Source organism: Cupressus sempervirens, chromosome 9 (genome assembly GCF_028749045.1).
Source record: "Cupressus sempervirens isolate cs-2001-9-10 chromosome 9, ASM2874904v1, whole genome shotgun sequence".
Taxonomy (NCBI): domain Eukaryota; kingdom Viridiplantae; phylum Streptophyta; class Pinopsida; order Cupressales; family Cupressaceae; genus Cupressus; species Cupressus sempervirens.
This window is the reverse complement of record NC_143126.1, coordinates 763,777,296-763,798,508: the sequence shown is the minus strand read 5'-3', so window position 1 is coordinate 763,798,508 and position 21,213 is coordinate 763,777,296. Positions and strand designations below refer to the sequence as shown.

The following is a 21,213-nucleotide window of genomic DNA, read 5'->3' as shown; positions in this document are numbered from 1 at the left end:
ACAGAACACCAGGGGTAAATGGAATAAGAGGGGCATGACCATTGACACAATCATAGATCCCCTTCTAGATTTTGTAGTGAGAATCATATCTCACAAGTTTTATCAATCTAGTAGATTGAATAGTGTACCATGTATTGCTATGGATGTGGCATATAAATTTGTCAAGAAAGATCATACATATGATTTGGTAGAATTTTTGTTATAGAAAATCATGGAGAATCTAGGAGCAATCCAAAGATTTAAAGGCGCTCAATGTAAGTTTGGTTTAGTTCTTGTTTGCATATTCTTCTATGTTTTGGAAGAGTTTCTTTCTTTTGGAAAAGTCAACTGGAAATTAGATAAGTCAGCCATTACTCAAATTAATGAGTATATTGAGCAAATGGGAGACAACTTTGACTCTCTTATGACTAGTTATTTTGAGGATTTTAAGAAATCCATGAAGCAAAGACTTAGGATACCAATTTCCCCAATGGAAAAACACATTAATGATATCTAATTCTTAGTTGATATTGATTACACTTATATCCAAGTAGCAATTCCAAGCGTGAGATGGCTAAGACCTCTAGATTATGAGGTAGATGTTGATGAAGCATCAGTAGCAATCACAACATTGCTTGTAGAAGAAATTGATAAGGAGGCACCCCATTTTGGGACATATAATGTTGTACATTCCAAGGTAGATATGGAGCTGAAAATTACTTCAACCTTGAACAAGAAAGATAAACTGGTGAAGAAGATAAAGAAGAAAATTGGAGAAGGAATGGAAGGGGCAGTAGGTGTAGAGGATGTAGATTAGGAAGAAGATGAAGAAGAAGAAGATGAATAGGGGCAAGGCCAATTGGAATTGACACAAGGCTTATGAGAGGATGAAGAATAGGAAGAAGGTGTCGAGGAAGAAGAAGCCAAGGAAGTACCATCTCAAGCTGAGTCTAAGAAAACAAAAGCCAAAGCTTAGCCTACAACCTAGCCTAAAGTAAAGAAGGCTATAGAGACAACTCAAGAAAATCCAACAATACTAGTGACAAGATCTACCATAAGAGCCTCAACTCAGAAGGCCAAGGAGCAAGTGAAAGAGAAGAAGAAGGCTACTAAGTGTTGGGCATTTTTTTTGCACGAGGTCAACGGTAGGAATCCATAGTGTAATTCCTCTCTTGAAAAGAAAATCCTTTTAAGGATCCACTCCAAGGTTCAGTGTTTGTCTTGCAACGTACCAAAATCCACTCAGTAGAAGATAAATGTGAATGTTCATGAGGAGGCCTTTGTTGGTTCCAAAAACTCTTTTACCTTGGAATCAAGTAAAATCTGTTTGCTGTCTCAAAAATATCACACCAAAAGAACAATATTTTTGTATTTTCTATTTTTCAATGAATGCAACTCTAACAATGCAGCTACTATGAGGTCCTATTCTAACAGGGGGGTTAGCAAAGAAAATAATGAAACTAAAAGAAAATAACATGAAATAAAATAACTTGAAAGTGAAATTCCTAAATGGACATAAGCTACAGAATACAACACGCTGCGAGTTAAACCTTTGAAGAAATCGGTAAGAAACCAATTAAAATAGGAGCAACACTTCCTAGAATCCACTGATGCAATCATCGATGAGAATAATCTTTAACAAATCGAATGATTTTTCACTCTTCATCAGATCACAAGGCCACGAAAAGTGAGCTCATGTGAGACAAAAAGCTATGTAGACACAATCAGGTGATTTCTTCTCAAGCTCGTTACGTCAACGAAATTCATATATCTGTAGCAAACAACAGAACTAAAAGATCGCACAACCAAAAACAACGCAATAAACCTTTGGCTCAATCACAATCTCATGAATAAATCCACAAAACAATGACACATTCAAGAAAGAATAACTACACTCCGAATGCTAGCACCAAAAGCATAACTTTATTGCATAATAATGTTAGCCCTTCTTATATTTTATAGTGGGGTATTTATAAGAAATCGTCTCCTCAATTTGTGTTGAGAGTGAGAGATATCTTGATGCAATAAAATGCTTTTAAAAAATAAAAACAAACTAAATATATACAAACTGGCCATCTAACTGGTGCTTAGAGGGACTCCATCCATATTTTATTCATTAATTGGATGTATGAGCCCTTTACATGTCAAAAACAAAGAAGAAGCATGAGAGAGAAAGTAGGAGGAAGCCATTAGTTGAAGTGGAAGTGCATGGAGACAACAAAAATAGAAGTTTCCCCTTCACTACGCGTGTGTCAATGTTAAACTTGCCATCAGAATGTGCTCCCAATGCATGAAAAGTGTTATTTTTGGAACTGGCAGTCAACTGTCGGTGCACCTCTGAATTGCGAAGCTACATGAAAATGCGGAGCTGTGGACCTGCATAGCTTCGGAGCTCAATTCGCCAAAAAATCAAAGTTCTCAATGTTGAAAATGATTTTTGGGTTTTGCTCAAATGAGGTTTTAGATCACTTTTTGTATACACTCCATGCCCCTTTCTGATGATTTACACCCTCTTTATAGCCAATTACTTTCATCAACTTGCACTTCCTCTACTTCTTCAATTGAAAATTTCAAGGCACATGCATTGAATCTTGTCCCCAATAGTTGCATAAGATGAGGAACCTGACTTGCTTTATGTGTCCAATCCTTTGTCTTCTCTCCACCTATCCAATCCTTCCTGACGAGAAACCAAGTGATCTAGATTATCCAATATGATCAAATGTTTGCAACTTTTTCATATTTTTTCACAAATTTTCTAAGCATTTTTAAATGACATTTTTGGAGGTCTTTTGCTCAAAATTTTAAGTCGAAACCTTTGTTGGTCCCTAAAACTAGGTAGTTGAAGGCTCGCTATTTTAGGAATTGAAATTAGATCTTCAGTTCTTCTTTCCAATGATGTAAGCGGTTCTAAATTTTGAGGCCTGAGTCAAAAGTTATGACCTTGACAACTTGAGGATGCCATTTTTACCTACACAAGAAGAAAACATTAGTCCGTAGAGTTAACAATGCATAGTAAAGACACACTAGCTACTCAAACAAAACTGGAGATGAATCTTGAAATCTAGCTAAGTCTAAAATTTTGAAGTCCTAAAATTTGGCTAAGTCCAAATTTTTGAAGCCCTGAAATTTCTTAGAATCTTTACCTTATCTCTAGGAGTTCTGAAACCTATCTCAAAAGATTCAGACTATTCAAACAAAACTGAAGGTGAAAAAATAGCTTGACAAGCACACAAGGCCCTTGGTCATGCACGCACACACACATATGAAATGCATTAGAGCGTGCATGCGAGGCACAAACCTGTGGCAAAGCGCGAGCATGCAAGGCATGGCGAGGCGGCACATGAGTGCACTTGCGTGCGGCTCGTGCAAGAACTGATGGCACGCGAGCGCACATGCATGAGGCGTGTGGGCACAAGCATGTGCGGCACTCGGCATGAGCGCAGGCATGGCACTGCGACCTAGGTAGTGCTTGACGATCGGGCGCACGCGGTGTGAGTGCGAGCATGCATCATGAGTGTCACAGTCGTGGCGAGCGTGCGTGGCACTTGCTTTTTTTTTTTTCCAATTTTTTTTGTGTTTTTTGTTTTTTTTTTTTTTTTTGGTTTTTCAATTTTATGATTTTTTGATTTTTTTTTTCTTTGTTTTTTTTTTTTTTTTTTGGGGGGGGGGGGATTTTTGGACTCAACTTTCAAACAAAAATTCTTCTCCTGACTAGAATTGTGAGTCTGGGAGTCGAAAAAAAAAAGGGGGTCCCCATTCCTAGTGAGGAATGGGGCGTGTGTTGTGGACACCACAACACAAGTAGACTGGTGTAGTTTGAAAGAAACCAAGAAGAAAATACATTAAACAACCAGAGTCTAATGATAAGGAAAGAATAGAATCAGAGGACATCAGCCAATTTAGAGTGGTAAGTCATCCTCCCAAGTCACATGTAGATAAAATTTGTGAAAATGTTAAGAATGCAGATTTTTCTAGTTTGAAAAATGTTGATTTTAAGAAATTAAGTAGAGAAGATCAGAATAAGGTAGAAGTAGTATATGCCATGATGGAAAAATTCAAGAACACACCTCTTGAATTATACAATACTATGCCCAATGAACTATATGAAATTATTGAAAATAAGTGGCATTATTGTTTGAAAATGGAAAAGGAGATAAGAGAATCCACTTTGGCACAAGTGATGCTAGAATTGACTGGAGGTCAAATTACTAAGGCTAATAAGAAACATGGGGGAAATTTTGCACCAAAGTATAGAGCCTTTAGCATTTTACAAAATAAAATTGAAGAAGTTGTCAATAAGTCCACAAGATTGTGGAAGTCAATATACAACTTGACAGATGACAAGGAAGAAGAGAAGGATGCAGAAGCAAATAAGGCTGAGGCTAGTGGGAAGGAGAAGGAAGAGAAAAAAAAGGAATAAAAGGGAACAAAAAAAGGAGAATAAGAGAAGAAAGAAGAGAAAGGAGAAGAAGAGAAGAAATAGGAAGAGGATAAGGAAAAAGGAAAGGAGGAGGAGGAGACACAAAAAGGAGATAAAATGGCAATAACTAATCAATAGCAACAACAAGAAGACCATAGTGTGCAAGACACACAATTTTCATCTCCTAGCCCTCCACATGTCATCACCACATTTACAAAATTTATAACTATGAAGGATGTTCTTGACACTTCTACTTAGAACATCAATCCACAAACTACAAAGGATCTCAAGAAGATCCTTCACCAATCAACACTACAAGCACAACTATGCACAAATCCAATATTGGTGAGTGTGGATGAGTTGAAAAAGGCAGTAGCAAAACCAATTAGAGACAAGGTGAATCCATAAGAACCACCTTCTACAATCTCTACAGCTGCTAGTGGTCAACTCCTAATACTTCTACCACCATTTCCAATAGTTGACACATCTAGAACAGGTGATACCATGTAGTAGAAGCCAAGTGTAGAAGTAGAGAAAGAAATAACAAAGCCAACAGGATAGATTGGTACATCTGATCCTACAGTACAAACATAAGGTACAACCCAAATAGTTGTAATTGATTAGGGGAGATCAGATGAGGAAAAAGACACATCAAAAGAAGAAGAGCAGGTTGCCATAAAGACATTGGTTAATCTACCAACTACTGGCACTCCTACACAAGTCCTTCAAAAGCTGAGCATTGATGCCATGCCATTGCAAATTTTTGCACCAAGCTCGAGCTCAACGAAGGTGACAAAGATACTTCATTATGGAGACCCTGAGCTATATGAAGAGATAGTCATACCTAGTTATGACTCAAAAATAATAAGCATAGAGAAAATAACTAAAATGTAGGATGCATTAAATAGAAGAAAGAGGCAAGAAATACTCAGGAAGGAGTATAAACATAAATAAGCATTACATGAAATTAAGGACATCTTTTTGGATGCTTTTAGCTTGCAAACACCTAATGAGACCAAGCCAAAATGGAACAACTGTCAGAAATTGTAGACCAGGTGACCAATGAAGGCCAAGAAACTAATGTAAAACTTATGGAATGGTTTGAGAAGAAATTTCAAGGGAAATTCAATGAGAAAATAGCTAGTGAAATAGCACTATCCCAAGTTGAATTGGCAAAGAAAATTGAGAAAGTGAAAAAGATACTTGAGAATATATTCTCGTTGTACAAAAAGTTGTGTGATTTTTCATACTTCACACAGGAGACAAGCCAAAGAATACTAAGCCTAGAGAAAAATTTAAAGATTTCTAGCATGCAGCTACCAAAAGCCCCAGCTCATACTGAGAAGCATTTTGTCCAAATGCTTCACATACAAAAAGAATTAGTTGCACTAACAATTGAAGAGGACAATACCAAGGCCAAATTGATGCAGATACAATCTTCCATTACCCCACACTTGGAAGTACTCCAAAAAGATCAAGCTTATGCTAAGAATGTGCTAAAGAAAGATCCTAATCTTTCTACTTTAGATGGACTTGTACATCTTGCTGCAAAGACTACCATCTAGCACAAGTCATTGGAAATTGCTTTGGAGAATTGGGATGCATCTCTTAAAATGATTATGGAGGTGAATAGTACATTTTTGGCAAAATATGGTCTTAACCCTTAATACCCTTTGACATTAGTGTCAAAAAGGGGGAGATATGAAATAAAGGGGGAGATTAATAACTAGGGGGAAAGAATATTAAGTAATTACATTCTTTCATTCTTTTGAAGAATAAAGGGGGAGTTACAAAAAAAGGGGGAGACATATAAAAGGGGGAGATATGAATAATGCAACTGTAGGACAAGTGAAAATAAAAAAAATAGAATAGGTTAGCAAGAAAACATAGGAAATAGAAATAGGGAAAAGGAAAAAGAGTATCAGATATATTAGCATGAGACAAATTCAGGACAAGAATTTTGTTTACAAGAATAGAAGTGGCACATCAGCTAAGGGGGAGTTATAAGAATTTTGAGGAATTTTGTTCTTTACAAGATTTTGAAAAAGTTTTTGAAATTTTGTACATATGCCAAATAGATTGGATAATGTACTCATAAGACCAAGTATAATGCTTAGTTAAGTGTTTTTGACACTCATGTCAAAGGGGGAGATTGTTGGTCTCAAAATGGTTTTTACAATTGAGTGTCAACACACTTAACCAATTTCATATAGAAGCTAAGTACACTATATATGCTAAGCCATAGTATGTGTCAAGCTAGATAGAACTACAAAAAGTGTCGAGTGATCATTATGTGCTAAGCAATCTTCAAGTGTTGAGTGAAGATCAAGTGCTGAGTGACTTTAGGTGTCGAGTGAACCATATGAGCTGAGTGATATATAGGTCCCAAGTCACAATTGATGTTGAGCAAGCCAGAATGTAATCAATGTTGAGCAAATCAAAATCATGCATGTGCCGAGCACTAGTAATCCAATATGTACCGAGTAACATAAAATCAACATATGAGTTTGTGCCTTCACAAACTCAAATGTAAACCATTTTTTGGACTGACATGGAAGGATCTTGAAGGATATTAAAGATAAGAATGAATAATTTTATATTTCCTATGCAATCAACATGCAACCAATAAGGAAAAAGGAGAAGGCATGCAACCAATAAGAAAAGTGCAAGGAATGAGCAGGAAATAAAGATTCAATATGGATCATAGATCCATACCTAACCCTAAGTCTTTGAAATCCTTAAAAGGAGGATGAAACCCCATTGTATGCATGGACGAGAGCAGTGTAAGGGTAAATTATACTAAAATTTAGAGGGAAGTGTGAAAGACTTAGAGGAACAAAGTAGCATTGTAGTATTTAGTTGATTAGAACAGATCAAGGGAATCAAATAGATATTAGATCTTAGAGGATCAAGATCAGAGAGAGTAGATCAAGTGCATGAATTCAGCAATCAAGGATTGAAAGCTATAAGGTTTATTAGTCTAATACTCTCTAGAAATTTTATTAGAAGGAAAATGCTATGTTGATAGGTTAGCTTAACAGCTAGGTTGTAGATCCTTTGAAGAGGTGATAAAATCCTTTAACAGGGTGACACTTCATGTAAAGTGTTTGTAAATCCTTTAAACAAGTCACTATTGATATAGTGTAAAGCCTTTAACAGGGCAGGCCTTTCATAGTGTAGACCATCAGAAGTGGTCAAACATTATTGCTGTAGTGATTTACCCACCCTCGTTTTACCTTCTCATTTTGGAAGGTTTCTAGGTTACCAAATTTGGTGTTATGTGTTGTGTTGCATGTGTTTACTTAATGGTTGTTTGATATGTTTACATGCATGAAGTTTATTTTCAATTAAAAGTTTTTAAGGTTAAAAGTGTGATACTTCTGATTCACCCCCCCTTCTCAAAAGTATTGTTGTCATTTGATTATTCCAACATAATTCTCTTACCACTATAACTAGTTTTTCGATTATTTTTATCTTTTTGTAGAGACATGATGATTCTTGCTTTATAGTCACAAGAAACATCTAGTCTCTCCCAAAACAAAAAAAAAAAAGGAAAACCAATTATAGGGGTCGTTGCACTCTCCTAATAATGTTCATAACCAAAGTTGAATTTTAGAAATAGATTTGTTAGGAAAGCACTCTCTCTAGCATCACACATTCCATATTTTCTGTATTATGTTGTCATTACAATTTTGATGCCTAGTCATCAGATCCATAGCATTATTGTCACATATCCATCTCTATTGTGATGGACAAGATTGATAGCTAGCCTTTGGACCCACAACATAGTTATCGCATTAATGTCTCACATGCAATAGAGTCTCTGTAGTATAGTTATTGCAATCATGATAGTGTATTGACCCATCTGGCTTGAATACATGACAAGTTTATACATCAAAATTATTATGGAAGCCCTTTCCATTGCAATTTTCAATGCCAAAAGTCTTTCGTCCATCTAATAGGAGCCAATTCTTCTATTTGTCACTTGGGCAATAGTTGGCCATTGCAATTGCAACATCCTACCATCACAATTTGACACCAATTGTAGTAATACACATTTAACTATAATATGTGTTAGGATTAAGGAAACATCTTTATTGTAGTTGTAGGGGATACAAAGTTTGTTCCTGATGAGCATGTTGAGGTCTAAGCTAACAAGCAAAATGATGTAGTTGGATAAGGTAAAGAGTGCTACAATATTCTTTAAAATCTTTAAAGTCTCAACTTTATAAAATTTAACCCTTTTATTTGTTATTGCAAAGGACTTTCCTTTCCAAAGGATAGTGAGTACATATCCATAGATGAGAAGAAATATTGATGATGACATGGATATGCATCTGCAACAATATGGGGAAAGATTAAAAAAAGGAAAAAAAGAAAAAAGAAATGATTCATGTGAACTTATGTAACTTATTTGATAATGAGTGATGTTTATGTCTAGACATTTTATTTATGTTCATGTGAATTCTCTAATGAATCTTATGTTTAATGTTAATGTGAATGTTCTTTAAAAACTTATGTATTAATGAATGTTATCATGTGATAATTCATTAATGTTGCATTTCATTAATAGAATTAATAAATTTTAGATGTTGACAATGAATTTAGATTGTGGGGGGGGGGGGGGGGGGGGCAAATGAGCTTCCACCTTCATGTGGTTGGCCTTGATTAGTAGAGAATATTAATCTATTCTCAAAACCAGTGCAACTTAACATTAACCTATGATTGCATGACAACTAACTATGTAAATCTCTTAGTTTTAATAGTCAAACTCATTAATTTATGAAATATAGTTGTAGTGTATGAAGTATTTAAAAGAATGTCTTTCTATGGGATTGCCTCAAATTATTCCTCTCTAAGGTATTCTATTGTTTCTATTTAGCTACAAGCATATTTGATTGTGTTGTTGTTTTTGCATCAACATCTTGGATCACATTCTATGATTAATCATATAAATAAGAGAAAGATATTAGAAAGCATGATCCAATGTAAATAACATAATTAAAGTATATATCTTGATTTCTTCTAAATTTCTTGTGGAATTGATGTTGTTGGGATTTATCTCGCTTCTGCTTACTATTGGGCAGAAAAGAATTCCTGAGATTTGTATATCTGAGAGCTTAGGAGAATCTTTCCTTCCATGTCCAAAGGAGGAGGACTCGAAAGAAGAAAATAGCAGTGTTAAGGAGAATAAAAAGTTTTCAATACATAGAAATCTCATGTTCATAGCTTCTCATGAAACACCATTAAGGCAGATCTTGGGTGCAACAGATGAGGTTGCAACTAGTTAATGTGCTTCAGAGGTAGAAATTTTTTCTTGTATATTCATATCAAATGGAGCTATTTTTCTAATTGAAAGGAAATTAAATGGTCTTTTCCTTTTTTATTTTGATGCAGGGGAAGGTTCCTCTTATATCACAAGATGAACTCTATTAACTACATATCTTCATTTTTGTATTGGCAGTTTCTCATGTCTAGTGTTGCATTGTAATTATGACACTATGATGGGAAAATGTATGAGTCACTAGGCTTTCCTCCTCTTACTATTATTGTAATATATCAAAATATGGTTGTTGAAGAAGACTTAAAATAGTGCACATGAAAGAGACCCTAAACCTACATTTTTACACATACATATGAATTCTTATGATATGAGATGTAAGTCTAGAGAAGATAGTATTGAAATGAAGAAATGAAAGTACTTACCTCCAAAAAAGAACCTACTGAAAACCTTGTCAAATAGTCTAAAAAATTATTGATTTTCATAAATGTGAATTGAAACTATGAGATCTACAAAACCCAAAAATCTTTTCCTTTTTTGAGATAGGTCAACCTTGACCCCTTTATTTTTGACCTTGGCTTGTGTTGCTCTAACATAAATTTTGTTCATGGATCCTAAAAGTTCACCAAAAAGGTACTCAAATTTGAACTAATATTCATTTTTTTGCACCTATATCTATAAGAAAAAGGGTTTTTTTTGTTTAGATGAGAGGTTTGCCTTGGTCACACCCTAGTTTAGAATCAACCTTAATAATGGAATTGAAAATGCTAGCAAGAAGTATAAGTAAATCTAAAAACAAAGCTATGATATTTAATAGATATGGAATTGTATTTGGAATGTAAACAAGTAAATTGATATGAAAGCTTAGACTCAATAATGTAAATCAAAGTCATAAATGTAAATCAAAACCTTCATGATTGTATGTTTGAAATCCACCTTGAGGGAAGAATAAATAGATCTTGAATATGAACAAAGGAGCTTGAAGTAAGATCACACTACCATAATGGATAGATCTAGGTTTTGAATGATGAATCTTGAATGCTTGAACCAAATCACTTCAAAGGCTTGAATTCTTGAATCCTTGCTCTTCAATGAAGAACTTGAATGCTTGAATAGGTGATTGCTTGCTCACTTGATGTGCTTTCTTGATTTAAATGGAAGGCAGATGGTTGATCATGACAAGTAAATATCTTCTCATGAAAAGTGGATGTTTCCTTCTTTCTTGTGTATGTTGTCCAAAATGAGATAGAAAGGCTTCCTTATATACTAGTCTAGGGCACAAACTTCTAGAGAGGCCAACATAGGATAATTAAATTCCAATTGAGCCCTAACCCCTAGAAATGAACCTAGATGAAATGCAATTAAGGGTTTACCATTCTGAAGCCAAAAGAAACCAACTCAGAAGTGGGAAAAAAAACTTTTAAACCTCCTTTATATCCAACAAAATTTCTGATGAAAAAAGGGGACTTGGGTTTGTTGGAAATATAAGAGGAGTAATTGAGATGGGAGGGGTGAATCAGTTACTACAAAAGTAAATCCTAGATCCCTTTTGATGTAAGTATAAAATGCAGACAAATAACTAAATACTGCTAAAGCTCGGTAAACACACAAAATGTTGTAACTCGGTAGTGACTGGATTAACTCAAAAAAAGATTAACTTAAGAACCATTAGATGTTATTTGAGATTTCCATTATTTAACTTAGTTGCAAACACATAAAGAAAATAGCATGAACACATTTGACACCAGGATTTAACATGGAAACCCAATTTGGAAAAAACCACCAATAGCAACTAGTTACTAATTTTCACTCTTCTAAAGTGAGCCCTATTAGGATCCAACCTTTTTAAAGGTTACGAAACACACTATTAGGTGTGACCCTATTAAAGGATTTAATCACCCTTTTAGGAGTGGCCTAGTTAGAGGTCTTGAGAACAATTCAATGGAATTACCACTTTGTTAGAGGATTTGCAAATAGCTATTAATCCAACTCTATTAAGAGATTTATATCACTACTACAATGGTTAGATAGTAACAATAAAATGACCTGATTTGAATGCACCTTAATTGCTAATTTTAGATCTCTATTCTAGCTTGTACTTGATCCTTCTTGATTTAATATGACTTTGCTGCACAACAAGGATATTCTGCTTATCCTTCAAATTCACTTCTTCTACTTACCAATAGATCTTCAATTATATTACCATAATTTGCACAACATAAACACAAAAGATGAGGAGGTAGAAAATAGGGAACAACATGATGAAGGCCAAAATACCCCCTAAGGAGGGCTAAACATTCTTAACGTGGAAGTGCTTCCATTTTAATACGATACACTTATATTAAAAAGAAATTTGTTGTCATGGTTAAATATTAGAATACCTTTGTAGATGAAGAAATATAAATCATGGGATGAAGAGACTAAATTATGGTTTATGAATTTTCAACTAGTTAGTCTAATATTTTCCATTTTCTTGTTGAATTATTGCATTTGATAACTTTTTTTCTAAATTGGTAGGCATGAAGAATAATTTGAATAGTGGAAAAAAATCATATTAGACCATTCTAAAGTATAAATTGATTCATGATATTTTTTTTAATTTGTAAAAGAGTCTTTTCATACAAATTGACTTGATATGTTGGGAGGTAGTAGACTTAAAGGGTGAAACAAATCTTCTAGGGTATATGAAAAAACCATAATTCATGTGCTTGTGCATTCTATTGTTTCACAGTGTTCTCATGAACTATTCTTATTATTTATTTTAAGTGTGGTGATATGTTTGATAATATTATAGGGAGGAAGAAGAGGATCCTAAAGTTTGGTCAAAGATTTGTCTTCAAAACATGTCCAAACTAGCAAAGGAGGCCACCACAATAACCTATGTACTTGAACCTATGTTTCATTTTTTTGATAGTGGGAAATACTGGTCCCTTTAGAATGGACTCGCACTATGTGTTCTATATGACATGCAATGCTTAATGGAGAAAGCAACATTTATAATAATACAATTTATAATCCTTGTTATAAATTATAATATGGAAAAGTCAAACTTCATTGGCCGCATCTCTATGTTTATATATAATATCTACTAATTTCAATTTTGAATTTTACTTTCAAAATAGTTTGGTTAAATTATAATTTATACGTGAATATTTTAGTTACTTTTTCCAAATGCCAAGTTCACTTTTTCATTTTAATATTTTATGATGTTTCATGCTTTTCTTCTAGTCAATTTATAGGCCATTCTACTAATTTTCTATTGTCCATGCTCATTAAACATCTTGATCACAAAAATGTGGTGTAGCAACCTCAAATGCAGATTAATATCATTGAAAATTTTGCTATCCTTGCACAACAATCAAAATCACAAGCTTCTAAGGAAATGGTTGGTGCCATGTCTTATCTAGCAAGGCATTTGCACAAGAGCATGTGCATTATACAAATGAGTCTTCCAATCTCAGTGATTATATAAACAACTGGAACAAGTCTTTTTAGGTTGTAATTGAAGAGTATTTGGTGCAATTTTCAAAAAAGGTGATAAATTTGATATTTCTTTTCCTTTCTTGAATGCACATGTTGTTAGACTCATATGAAATTAGTAGTAAATATCCATTGATATGTAGAGTTGGTCAATATAATTGCAAATTTAAACTTGTTTAGATACAATCCTAAAGAGGTGCCAAGATATTGTCTAAAAGAATAAAAAATGCCTATAGACAAGGAAAGTGGAGTTTTTTCTAGAAAAAAACATAGATGTTAGACAGTAAAGGAGTTTCATCACAATAACTTCTTGCAATTTTTCTTTACAGGAACCTACCATGACATCTTTGATTAACTTTTGGGTTTTCAGGTTGCTGATGTTGGCCCAATTCTTGACATGATGGTTATCTCATTGAAGAATCTTTCTACAACCATTGTTGTAGCTATAACAACAATTGAAGCAACATATCTTATTGTACATATCATATCATATATACCAAATCATTCATATTATAATAAGGCATGTCTGTGTTCCTTATATTCCTAGTTATTGCCAACATCACTAGATAATTAATAAAAAAATTGAGCTATTCTTTTTTTAGCATTTGAGGCACAAGGGGCCTCAAGACATAGGATCTCTCTTGTCTAGGCTTTTATAGAGGCTTTATTTCATTAGTTATTGAAAGCTATGGCACATATAGATAATGAAACAAGGGTTGGAGCCAATCAAATCCTTTCAATTGTCCTTGTGTCATCTTCTACTTTCCCTCCTCATGAGTCTCATCCTCCATATTCACCAGCAGTGTTGGGACTCAAGAGGACATTTTCAAGAATTTCTTCAGTGTTTTCTTCAACATCTTCCATATTTGAGAAACTAAGAAAGGAAAAGGGATCTCTGCATGGAGATAGAAGTAACGATAATGCTCAAGAAAATGATATAAAATATATTCAGAAGATGCAAAAAATAGGGTACATGCCCCAAGAGGTGGATGGACCAAAAAGTGATGTTGGTATTAAACATTGTACAATTTATCCAAGTCCTACCCAAACCCATAGCTTGGAGCTTCCTACATTATGTGCTATAATTGATAGAAATTTCTTTAGCAAAACTATGAAGAATGTGGCAAGTATACTCTACATGTTATATATCTTAAACCTTTTTTGACATCTCTCTTTGAAAGACTTCTATTTTTCCCATTCGTATGGTGTTGGAGAACTTTTAACTTTGGGGTTGAAATATTGTTTTCACTTTTGAAACTATTAGGAAACAAACTCTTTGTAATGCCCCATCAAGGAATCCAAAGAATTAACCTAGAATTTCGCTAAGTTTGGTAGCATTTTTTTTTTTTAAAACATGAAAGTAAATACCACATATAACTTATACACAATAACGGAAGCAATAGCAATGTCCATCTAAAAGTATATATAACATACATAACAAATTACATTCTTTAAGGATCCCTTAACGTTGAATTACATCTAAATCAACTAACATTATTGAATCCATCTAATACAACAACCACATGAAATAATAATGATAAGTCCAATGTTTATACATTACATTTCTAAATGCTCAATCATCCACTGTACATGTCATAGGGTATGAAAAGCTTAAAAGAATATACATATGAGAAATAAGGTACATCATCCTATTCTAATCCATGATACATCAAAGTAAAGATAATCACATGTCATACATGATACATCATCATAGAAGATATAAACATCCATCATAAAAGATCAAACATAATAAACTAAGTAAACGGTTCCTCCCAACCATTAAAAGCATCATTAGACCATCGTGGGCCCTAGCCATCCCTCTATGCATAACATTCCAAATCACCGAAGAGATCGTTGATATTAACATAGTAGGAATGTCGCTCCTATCATATACTACATCATATGCAAAAAGTAATCTAAAATACAAATATAAGCATAAGATAACATCATCTAACATATGCTAATAGTCAATGAAAGGATACATATCCACCATCATGAAGGATGCATCAGCCACGATATCTCAATGGATCTCAAATGATAAGAGTGGAAAAACACTACCACCCAACCGCGTGGTACCTATGTGGTCCACTCCCACCGTGCTGAGGAGATAATCTCAACTCCCAAACATGCTATCAAAATCAGATAGCATAAATCTCTATAAGTCCAAGAATCCTAAAAGTATACTAACTCAAAGGTTCCAAACACAAAACTAACATCTAATTCCCAAAGGCACAAAAAAACATTTAGGAACCTACTATGCAAGTGGGAAAGTGTCATCGCATATATCATGTAGAAGTTATCCTGGTAGTTAGCTAAACTCCATAGGTCCCTACTAATCCTCATGTAACCACTAGTATCCTCTCATATTGACAAGGCATACTATGGAATGCAGGGTCACAACCATGTGTTCTCACTACTCCCATCCTAGTCTGTACAAGCACTCGAGGCATGGGCGAGAACAAAACAATTATCTTTTTAGGTTCATTTAGTTAGTATTAGGTGTGAATGTTTTCACTTATTAACCAACTTACAATGAGTTACCCTGGTAGCCTCTTAGGGCCTCGGCCCCCATTGCAAGCCATTTCTCGACACTACAAGCAGATAACCTACCCTAAGCTCATGGAATCATAAATCTCAAAATCACAAAAGATAATCCATAATAAGAACATCAAATATGCACAATAAAAGCATCAAAACTCCATGAGCAAGCATTCATAGAAAATCATGACCACAACAGCTCTCTATTGGCAACTAAAGCATCACTGATAATCAAAAGTATCCATTAGTTCTCAACAACCAAAATATATCTCAAATCATATTGATCGAAGACTCCAAAATGGTTGAGTCAAAACATGACATCATAAATCAACATTTCAGTCCCATCATGACGACTAGAAAATAACCAAGGATAACTGATCAATGACTCAAAAATGATTAGGTCAAGTGTCTCATAAATAAGAATCTCAACTATACAATCAGTAATTACAAACATTACATAGAGCATTCCATCACATAACCATGGTTGGGTTTATAAAGATCGGAAATAAGACATCATCACGACATCACAATCATAACCCCCAAGCCTCTGGTAGATGTCCTATAACTGGCCAACACTAGTCAACCCAAAACCCAAAACAAAAGCATAAAAAAACACAATGCAAGCACATGTTTTGGTTTTTCCAAAATTACATCTTAAATTAAATGTAGGGGTCTCAATTTACGTTTTCAAGTTTGGATAATGAATGGAGGAACATTTTGTATGTTTTTCCTAGCCCATGTATTTGTTTGATAGATAAAAGTTTCTCCCTATAACTCTTAGAATTGATTATCCAATTATTCTAATGACGCTTTTATTATATAAACATTATTTGAAAATGACCCCCATCAAATTTAAATAGTAAATTTTTGACATAAGAAATTACCAATTCTTTTCATAATCATCCTTTTCATATTTTAGGTCAATTTAAATGATTAAATTAAATCTTTATCATTAAATTAAGATATTATAATTAATTATTAATAGAAGAAATCTATTAATACAATTTATCTATCAAACATAACAATTATCAAATATTATTTTACATACATACATACATACATACATACATACATACATACATATATACATATACATACATACATATATATATATATATATATATATATATATATATATATATATATATATATATATATATATATATATATATGTTTAAAACTATTAAAATTTGACAATGATAATAATGTTTTATTAACATCATAAAATCGAATTGCCAAAATTTGATTCATGACCCGCAAGTTTTAAAATTATAAATGTTACAAATTATATACGCAACCACTATAGTTTGCGGTATCCTGCTATCGAATTCATATGGTAACATTATAACATACAACATTACCATTGAATCAATTCTCTTAATACATAACATTGTTTTTTAGTGATTTACAATATACAAATGTTGGTACTGCACAAATGGCCGAAATCGTATCATAATAATCATATAACATTCGGCACCTTCTTTTAAAAGCAAAAATGTCTGCTTGCCCATGACACGATACCATAAGCACTTGGTAATTTGCTATTGTAGAGTACTGTGGCAACAACGGGTACAGAGTACCCCTGTCATCGTAGTACCTGCGACAGCAGGTACTCTGTCGGCCCATAGGGACAATGGGTATGAGCTTCCTACTTGCCAAACATAATTTTTTTTTTAAATAACATTTTTTAATAACGTTTCTCAAACACAATTATAAATACAAATCACAATGCAATTTAATGAGTTTTCACTATGATACTTCATTCGACTTTCCAATAAAATAAATAAATATATACATATGTATATATATATATATATATATATATATATATATATATATATATATATATATATAAATATAAATGTATATATGTATATATATGTGTGTGTATATATATATAAATATATGCAAAATTTAAATATATATAGAAATGTATATTTATGCAGATCTAAAATTATATATATTTTTCACAAAGAATATATATACGATTTTATGAGTTTCCTATAAAATATTTACTCTCTAAATTTACTCAATAATTTTCTAATGGATTTTGCTACAATTTAAACCCTAGCCCCATGTTCTCTTCAGATCTATGCATATAAAGTTTTCTCAAATAAATCTTAACTACGCATATTGAGAAAGTATACAACCAAAATATGGAATTCCTCAGAAAACATATGGAAGAAATGAAGAAGACAGGAGTGCAAGATGCAGAAATAGCATAAGTAAAATCACAAGAGTCTACCCAAATTTTGATGCTAATTCACTTTTCCTCATAAAACTCGTAGAGCAAGCTCCTCCCTTCTCCAAAGTTCCCGGGTCCTCCAATGCTCCAAAACGCTCTCCCAACACTATGTCTAAGCTTCTAGGAATGCCTGAACATAAAGAGCTCTCAAGAAGCACCTAGAATGTCTCTAGAAACAACTAGAAGGTGTCACCAACTAAGCATGTGTCTATTCCAACCTTCTAGATGAGTCATAAGGTTGTAGACACCATGTGCTTAATTGGTGCACTAACCGCCGTGTTGTTGACATATGAGGAATAAAAAGGTACGTTTACTCCTAGGAAAGCTTATAACTCTTATTTAATTTTTTATAACTTTCATTTTAATTTTTATAACTTTTATTATTATTATTTATTTATTAATTTATTATTATTTTATAATTATTATTAATTTTAATTTCTAATTTTCTTTTATTTAATTCTTTTTCTCAATTAATTCTCATTTAATTAATTATAATCAAAATATCAAAGATTATGATATTATATTAATTTTCTCCAAATAATTAATTTATTAATTAAATCTATTTATTAAGACTTAATTAATAGAAAATTCACCATAGACCTCCAAGATAAAATATAAAAACTCATCATAGAACAATTCACACAAAATTAGTCTAAAGGGTTAAAAATTACGAAATATGTCATCCGACACATTCGGTGGGTAAAATATCCAGATACTTGTCCTACCTCACTAGAACAAATGGTTTAAGAGTTTTTGGGATTTGGACTTCAGAATTTATCTCCCTTCTCTTATCATTGAGATAATATAATAGGGTATGCTCATCTTGACAATTCAAGGAAGTCGATACCCAGTACCTACAGCCTGCATAAAAACCATGCATGTACATACAATATATATAATGCTAAGCTAAATAGGAAATGGCAGAAAGTGGTGCATCGTGTAGATCCCAACTAGCAGGTGACTACGACTCCCTTCCTTAACCATATCAGAAATGTCATACAATAAGAGAAAACACGCACACCATACACATGCAAGTATGGGGTAAGTATCCATAATAAAACACATGAGATAATAAACCATCTAACTAATCATCTTCAATAACTGAAAGAAATACAATGATCATCATCCATACATGAAATGTAAAGTTTAAATGATCTCATCATATACCAACTAAATCCATAACATAATATCTGATAGTCTCAAAACAATACCACTAATCCATCAACATAAAACTAGTCTAACATAGTCTAATAATAATAGCAACAATGTCTAGAAAGATGTGAACAAGGGAAGGCACTACACTCTCTAAGGTTGAGTGGACATCAAATGGCACTTTTACTTTCCTCACTATTTACTCAAGAAATATACCCTCAAGTTGCACCAAAAAAAATTGAGGTAGTTGGCAATACTTATAGTCTTGCATTACTGTTCTTTCATGTCAAGGCAATATATGTTTTAAATTTTAAGTTATATTCCTTTCTCTTTAATTGTGTTAGTTGTTTGTTTGAGGAATTTTTCCTACTTAAAATGCACATGTTTTCCTTTACAAGTCATTGCCTAAGTATATTGTGCATTTCTTTACTTGGACATAAAAGTTGGATTATGGAAAATGCTTTCCTTAGGAGTTACATTATTTATCACAACCTTGTAAAGGTAGGGTCAAATTTGAAAAGTCAAAGCAAATGGATATCTATTTTTTTATGCTAATGGATCATAGATTATAAACATACAACAATGATTAAAATGGGTGGGATTCATCAATAAAGTTATACTTATGCTCTTGCTAACTTGTAACTTCAATACAATTATTACAATGGGTGGGATTCATCAACAAAGTTATACTATGTTCTTGTTGCCTTGTAACTTCAGTACATCATATATGTATAAGTTGAAGAAGATATGCACAACATTATACTTGTACCCTTTCCATACAATAAATTAGACATTTGTAGTCCTTGGGATACCACTTTCTCCATTGGCAAAATTAACTATTGAAATAAGAGTATTGCATTTTGATTAATTTTTGTGATCTAATTTAAATTAACCTCTATTAAATATTAGTTTGATCTATGTTCATTCACTAGAGAAAGACATTTTTATATTTTCATAATGAGGTGTGGATATAGATGGAACTATTTGGAAGAGGATGAGATTCCTCGTTTGTCAACATGGTTGTGCATCTTGTCAATGAGCCTTGTCACAACATACTAATCTAGAGATGGAATATACATGTTTGCAGAGTTCAAATCATAGTACACTAATTCAAAGTTTCCAACTTGCTTTCACATTAAGGAATATTGCTCTTGATCATGAAAGTAAGTATTTATTTCTAAACTGCTTTAGTTATTTGAGGACCTTTTGTATGAACCTAATATATGTACTCATTGCCAATGAACTTAATCAGCATAAGTAATTTTATGTGGTATGTTTGACATGTTTATCTCAAACTATGCCATCCAATGGTTTAGTGAACAACAATAGCATGCAATTCCAAATACATTTATGATCTATGTATTAAATATATGCTTTTAAATTTAAAATAAACATACAAAAGTTATCTTTGGCCTCATTTGAGAAATCTTGTACGCTCAAGTGGTATACAATATGATCCAAAGGATGTGATCATTGCACTAGTGTGGTCCTTATTTTTCTTAAGACTTAAATCACAATTTTTTTAAAAAAATTTTGATGTAATGTTGTTAGGCATTGTTTGAATCTCAAATGTGATCGATATTATTTCAATGACTTCAATCATGTAGCTTTAAAATATATTAAAATCTTGATTCAAGGCTTGTCCTATAGCCCATGGGTCGAAAGGAGATTTAGGGTGAGTCTGTGTGCATGGAGACCTCAACCAAGGTGGAGAAAATGTAAGAGGTGGTATGATAAAAAAAATTTCACTTTGTGTACTTTCCTACAATTTTACCTTGCATCTAAAATAACTGCTCATTGGAGACTTTATCAAATAGTTTAGTACCTTGTTCCTACAATAACTAGAATGGAGAGAAGACATTTTAAGTGAGAGATCTACGTATGTTTTAGACATATTTTTGCAATTTGTTCTACCAAATTCTCCATTTTGTCACTACCAAAAATATACAAGTGAAGTCCATGATGATAGATGAAATAGGAAATTGAACCCATGTGGAAGTATGTTGAAGATGGTTTTGTCAATTTGGGATATTCGGCTAAAATGTTATGCAAGCCAAATTTATGATTCCACATTTTGGATGAATTCCTATGAGAGCATAGTCATGAGGATCTAGCTCA

The 21,213-nt window shown here is 33.1% G+C and overlaps 1 pseudogene; it reads left to right on the top strand.

The window, feature by feature from the left end:
• The first annotated feature begins 682 nt into the window (after nt 1–682).
• Nucleotides 683–20,356, top strand: LOC149540923 (protein SEMI-ROLLED LEAF 2-like; annotated as a pseudogene).
• Nucleotides 20,357–21,213: the final 857 nt, after the last annotated feature.